This window comes from Colletes latitarsis, unplaced genomic scaffold (genome assembly GCF_051014445.1).
Source record: "Colletes latitarsis isolate SP2378_abdomen unplaced genomic scaffold, iyColLati1 scaffold0013, whole genome shotgun sequence".
NCBI classification, from domain to species: Eukaryota; Metazoa; Arthropoda; class Insecta; order Hymenoptera; family Colletidae; genus Colletes; species Colletes latitarsis.
In genome coordinates this window covers 13,602,038-13,608,879 of record NW_027488368.1, presented here as the reverse complement: position 1 = coordinate 13,608,879, position 6,842 = coordinate 13,602,038, and positions in this window count along the sequence as shown.

Below are 6,842 nucleotides of genomic sequence, written 5' to 3'. Positions count from 1 at the left end.
ACCAGAAAAAACCCAGGATCTGCCCAACAAGTATGCGAAAAACGCGAAAGTATGAGCCAGATGATTGCAAATACCATTACTAACCCAGACATAACCAGCATTATCCTCTAAAATACTAATCGGAACCAGCTTTTATTGACAGTGTGGTACCACATTACTACGTGATCCAAGTCAGAAAAAGCCCAGGATCTGGCCAACAAGTATGCGAAAAATGCGAAAGTACGAGCCAGATGAGGGCAAATCCCAGACCTAACCGAGACATAACCTGCGACATCCTCCAAAATATTAATCGTAACCAGGTTTAATTTACTGTTTCGGTGTGGTACCGTATTACTACGTGATCCAAACCAGAAAAAAGCCAGGAGCTGGCCAACAAGTATGTGAAAAATGCGAAAGTACGAGCCAGATGATTGCTAATACCAGAACTAACCCAAACGTAAACAGCGTTATCCTCCAAACTATTAATCGGAACCAGCTTTTATAGACCGTTTCAGTGTGGTACCACATTACTACGTGATCCAAACCAGAAAAAACCCAGGATCTGGCCAACAAGTTTACGAAAAATGCGAAAGTACGAGACAGATGTGGGCAAATACCAGACCTAACCGAGACATAACCTGCGTTATCCTCTAAAATAATAATCGGAACCAGGTTTAATTGACTGTTTCAGTGTAGTTCCACATCACTACGTTGTCCAAGCCAGAAAAAGGCCAGGATCTGGCCAACAAGTATGCGAAAAATGCGAAAGTACGAGCCAGATGAGGGCAAATCCCAGACCTAACCGAGACATAACCTGCTCTATCCTCTAAAATATTAATCGTAACCAGGTTTAATTTACTGTTTCGGTGTGGTACCGCATTACTACGTGATCCAAACCAGAAAAAGGCCAGGAACTGGCCGACAAGTATGCGAAAAATGCGAAAGTACGAGCCAGATGAGGGCAAATACCAGAACTAACCCAGACGTAACCTGCGTTATCCTCTAAAATAATATTCGGAACCAGCTTTTATTGACAGTGTGTTACCACATTACTACGTGATCCAAGCCAGAAAAAGCCCAGGATCTGGCCAACAAGTATGCGAAAAGTGCGAAATTACGAGTCAGATGAGGGTAAATCCCAGACCTAACCGAGACATAACCGGCGTTATCCTCTGAAATATTAATCGCAACCAGGTTTAATTGACTGTTTCGGTGTGGTACCGTATTACTACGTGATCCAAACCAGAAAAAGGCCAGGATCTGGCCAACAAGTATGTGAAAAATGCGAAAGTACGAGCCAGATGATTGCTAATACCAGAACTAACCCAAACGTAACCAGCGTTATCCTCCAAACTATTAATCGGAACCAGCTTTTATAGACCGTTTCAGTGTGGTAGCACATTACTACGTGATCAAAACCAGAAAAAACCCAGGATCTGCCCAACAAGTATGCGAAAAACGCGAAAGTATGAGCCAGATGATTGCAAATACCATTACTAACCCAGACATAACCAGCATTATCCTCTAAAATACTAATCGGAACCAGCTTTTATTGACAGTGTGGTACCACATTACTACGTGATCCAAGTCAGAAAAAGCCCAGGATCTGGCCAACAAGTATGCGAAAAATGCGAAAGTACGAGCCAGATGAGGGCAAATCCCAGACCTAACCAAGACATAATCTGCGCTATCCTCTAAAATATTAATCGTAACCAGGTTTAATTTACTGTTTCGGTGTGGTACCGTATTACTACGTGATCCAAACCAGAAAAAAGCCATGATCTGGCCAACAAGTTTGTGAAAAATGCGAAAGTACGAGCCAGATGATTGCTAATACCAGAACTAACCCAAACGTAACCAGCGTTACCCTCCAAACTATTAATCGGAACCAGCTCTTATAGACCGTTTCAGTGTGGTACCACATTACTACGTGATCCAAACCAGAAAAAGCCCAGGATCTGGCAAACAAGTATGCGAAAAATGCGAAAGTACGAGCCAGATGAGGGCAAATCCCAGACCTAACCGAGGCATAACCTGCGCTATCCTCTGAAATATTAATAGCCACCAGGTTTAATTTACTGTTTCGGTGTGGTACCGTATTACTACGTGATCCAAACCAGAAAAAGGCCAGGATCTGGCCAACAAGTATGCGAAAAATGCAATAGTTCGAGCCAGATGAGGGCAAATACCAGACCTAACCCAGACATAACCGGCGTTATCCTCTAAAATATTAATCGCAACCAGGATTAATTGACTGTTTCTGTGTGGTACCAGATTACTACGTGATCCAAACCAGAAAAAACCCAGGATCTGCCCAACAAGTATGCGAAAAACGCGAAAGTACGAGCCAGATGAGGGCAAATACCAGACCAAACCCAGACAAACCGGCGTTATCATCTAAAATATTAATCGGGACCAGGTTTAATTGACTGTTTCAGTGTGGTACCACATTACTACGTGGTCAAAGCCAGAAAAAGGCCAGGATCTGGCCAACAAGTATGCGAAAAATGCGAAAGTACGAGCCAGATGAGGGCAAATACCAGACCTAACCCAGACATAATCGTAGTTATCCTCTAAAATATTAATCGTAACCAGGTTTTATTTACTGTTTCGGTGTGGTACCGTATTACTACGTGATCCAAACCAGAAAAAAGCCAGGATCTGGCCAACAAGTATCTGAAAAATGCGAAAGTACGAGCCAGATGATTGCTAATACCAGAACTAACCCAAACGTAACCAGCGTTATCCTCCAAACTATTAATCGGAACCAGCTTTTATAGACCGTTTCAGTGTGGTACCACATTACTACGTGATCAAAACCAGAAAAAACCCAGGATCTGCCCAACAAGTATGCGAAAAACGCGAAAGTATGAGCCAGATGATTGCAAATACCATTACTAACCCAGACATAACCAGCATTATCCTCTAAAATACTAATCGGACCCAGCTTTTATTGACAGTGTGGTACCACATTACTACGTGATCCAAGTCAGAAAAAGCCCAGGATCTGGCCAACAAGTATGCGAAAAATGCGAAAGTACGAGCCAGATGAGGGCAAATCCCAGACCTAACCGAGACATAACCTGCTCTATCCTCTAAAATATTAATCGTAACCAGGTTTAATTTACTGTTTCGGTGTGGTACCGCATTACTACGTGATCCAAACCAGAAAAAGGCCAGGAACTGGCCGACAAGTATGCGAAAAATGCGAAAGTACGAGCCAGATGAGGGCAAATACCAGAACTAACCCAGACGTAACCTGCGTTATCCTCTAAAATAATATTCGGAACCAGCTTTTATTGACAGTGTGTTACCACATTACTACGTGATCCAAGCCAGAAAAAGCCCAGGATCTGGCCAACAAGTATGCGAAAAGTGCGAAATTACGAGTCAGATGAGGGTAAATCCCAGACCTAACCGAGACATAACCGGCGTTATCCTCTGAAATATTAATCGCAACCAGGTTTAATTGACTGTTTCGGTGTGGTACCGTATTACTACGTGATCCAAACCAGAAAAAGGCCAGGATCTGGCCAACAAGTATGTGAAAAATGCGAAAGTACGAGCCAGATGATTGCTAATACCAGAACTAACCCAAACGTAACCAGCGTTATCCTCCAAACTATTAATCGGAACCAGCTTTTATAGACCGTTTCAGTGTGGTAGCACATTACTACGTGATCAAAACCAGAAAAAACCCAGGATCTGCCCAACAAGTATGCGAAAAACGCGAAAGTATGAGCCAGATGATTGCAAATACCATTACTAACCCAGACATAACCAGCATTATCCTCTAAAATACTAATCGGAACCAGCTTTTATTGACAGTGTGTTACCACATTACTACGTGATCCAAGCCAGAAAAAGCCCAGGATCTGGCCAACAAGTATGCGAAAAGTGCGAAATTACGAGTCAGATGAGGGTAAATCCCAGACCTAACCGAGACATAACCGGCGTTATCCTCTGAAATATTAATCGCAACCAGGTTTAATTGACTGTTTCGGTGTGGTACCGTAATACTACGTGATCCAAACCAGAAAAAGGCCAGGATCTGGCCAACAAGTATGTGAAAAATGCGAAAGTACGAGCCAGATGATTGCTAATACCAGAACTAACCCAAACGTAACCAGCGTTATCCTCCAAACTATTAATCGGAACCAGCTTTTATAGACCGTTTCAGTGTGGTAGCACATTACTACGTGATCAAAACCAGAAAAAACCCAGGATCTGCCCAACAAGTATGCGAAAAACGCGAAAGTATGAGCCAGATGATTGCAAATACCATTACTAACCCAGACATAACCAGCATTATCCTCTAAAATACTAATCGGAACCAGCTTTTATTGACAGTGTGGTACCACATTACTACGTGATCCAAGTCAGAAAAAGCCCAGGATCTGGCCAACAAGTATGCGAAAAATGCGAAAGTACGAGCCAGATGAGGGCAAATCCCAGACCTAACCGAGACATAACCTGCGTCATCCTCTAAAATATTAATCGTAACCAGGTTTAATTTACTGTTTCGGTGTGGTACCGTATTACTACGTGATCCAAACCAGAAAAAAGCCAGGATCTGGCCAACAAGTATGTGAAAAATGCGAAAGTACGAGCCAGATGATTGCTAATACCAGAACTAACCCAAACGTAACCAGCGTTATCCTCCAAACTATTAATTGGAACCAGCTTTTATAGACCGTTTCAGTGTGGTACCACATTACTACGTGATCAAAACCAGAAAAATCCCAGGATCTGCCCAACAAGTATGCGAAAAACGCGAAAGTATGAGCCAGATGATTGCAAATACCATTACTAACCCAGACATAACCAGCATTATCCTCTAAAATACTAATCGGAACCAGCTTTTATTGACAGTGTGGTACCACATTACTACGTGATCCAAGTCAGAAAAAGCCCAGGATCTGGCCAACAAGTATGCGAAAAATGCGAAAGCACGAGCCAGATGAGGGCAAATCCCAGACCTAACCGAGGCATAACCTGCGCTATCCTCTAAAATATTAATCGCAACCAGGTTTAATTGACTGTTTCGGTGTGGAACCACATTACCACGTGATTCAAACCACAAAAAACCCGAGATCTGGCCAACAAGTAAGCGTAAAGTGCGATAGTACGAGCCAGATGAGGGCAAATACCGGACCTAACCCAGACATAACCGGTGTTATCCCCTAAAATACTAATCGCAACCAGCTTTTATTGACTGTTTCAGTGTGCTACCACATTACTACCTGATCCAAACCAGAAAAAGCCCAGGATCTGGCAAACAAGTATGCGAAAAATGCGAAAGTACGAGCCAGATGAGGGCAAATCCCAGACCTAACCGAGGCATAACCTGCGCTATCCTCTAAAATATTAATCGCAACCAGGTTTAATTGACTGTTTCGGTGTGGAACCACATTACCACGTGATTCAAACCACAAAAAACCCGAGATCTGGCCAACAAGTAAGCGTAAAATGCGAAAGTACGAGCCAGATGAGGGCAAATACCGGACCTAACCCAGACATAACCGGCGTTATCCCCTAAAATACTAATCGGAACCAGCTTTTATTGACTGTTTCAGTGTGCTACCACATTACTACCTGATCCAAACCAGAAAAAGCCCAGGATCTGGCAAACAAGTATGCGAAAAATGCGAAAGTACGAGCCAGATGAGGGCAAATCCCAGACCTAACCGAGACATAACCTGCGCTATCCTCTGAAATATTAATAGCCACCAGGTTTAATTTACTGTTTCGGTGTGGTACCGTATTACTACGTGATCGAAACCAGAAAAAGGCCAGGATCTGGCCAACAAGTATGCGAAAAATGCAAAAGTTCGAGCCAGATGAGGGCAAATACCAGACCTAACCCAGACATAACCGGCGTTATCCTCTAAAATATTAATCGCAACCAGGATTAATTGACTGTTTCTGTGTGGTACCACATTACTACGTGATCCAAACCAGAAAAAACCCAGGATCTGCCCAACAAGTATGCGAAAAACGCGAAAGTACGAGCCAGATGAGGGCAAATACCAGACCGAACCCAGACAAACCGGCGTTATCATCTAAAATATTAATCGGAGCCAGGTTTAATTGACTGTTTCAGTGTGGTACCACATTACTACGTGGTCAAAGCCAGAAAAAGGCCAGGATCTGGCCAACAAGTATGCGAAAAATGCGAAAGTACGAGCCAGATGATTGCTAATACCAGAACTAACCCAAACGTAACCAGCGTTATCCTCCAAACTATTAATCGGAACCAGCTTTTATAGACCGTTTCAGTGTGGTAGCACATTACTACGTGATCAAAACCAGAAAAAACCCAGGATCTGCCCAACAAGTATGCGAAAAACGCGAAAGTATGAGCCAGATGATTGCAAATACCATTACTAACCCAGACATAACCAGCATTATCCTCTAAAATACTAATCGGAACCAGCTTTTATTGACAGTGTGTTACCACATTACTACGTGATCCAAGCCAGAAAAAGCCCAGGATCTGGCCAACAAGTATGCGAAAAGTGCGAAATTACGAGTCAGATGAGGGTAAATCCCAGACCTAACCGAGACATAACCGGCGTTATCCTCTGAAATATTAATCGCAACCAGGTTTAATTGACTGTTTCGGTGTGGTACCGTAATACTACGTGATCCAAACCAGAAAAAGGCCAGGATCTGGCCAACAAGTATGTGAAAAATGCGAAAGTACGAGCCAGATGATTGCTAATACCAGAACTAACCCAAACGTAACCAGCGTTATCCTCCAAACTATTAATCGGAACCAGCTTTTATAGACCGTTTCAGTGTGGTAGCACATTACTACGTGATCAAAACCAGAAAAAACCCAGGATCTGCCCAACAAGTAT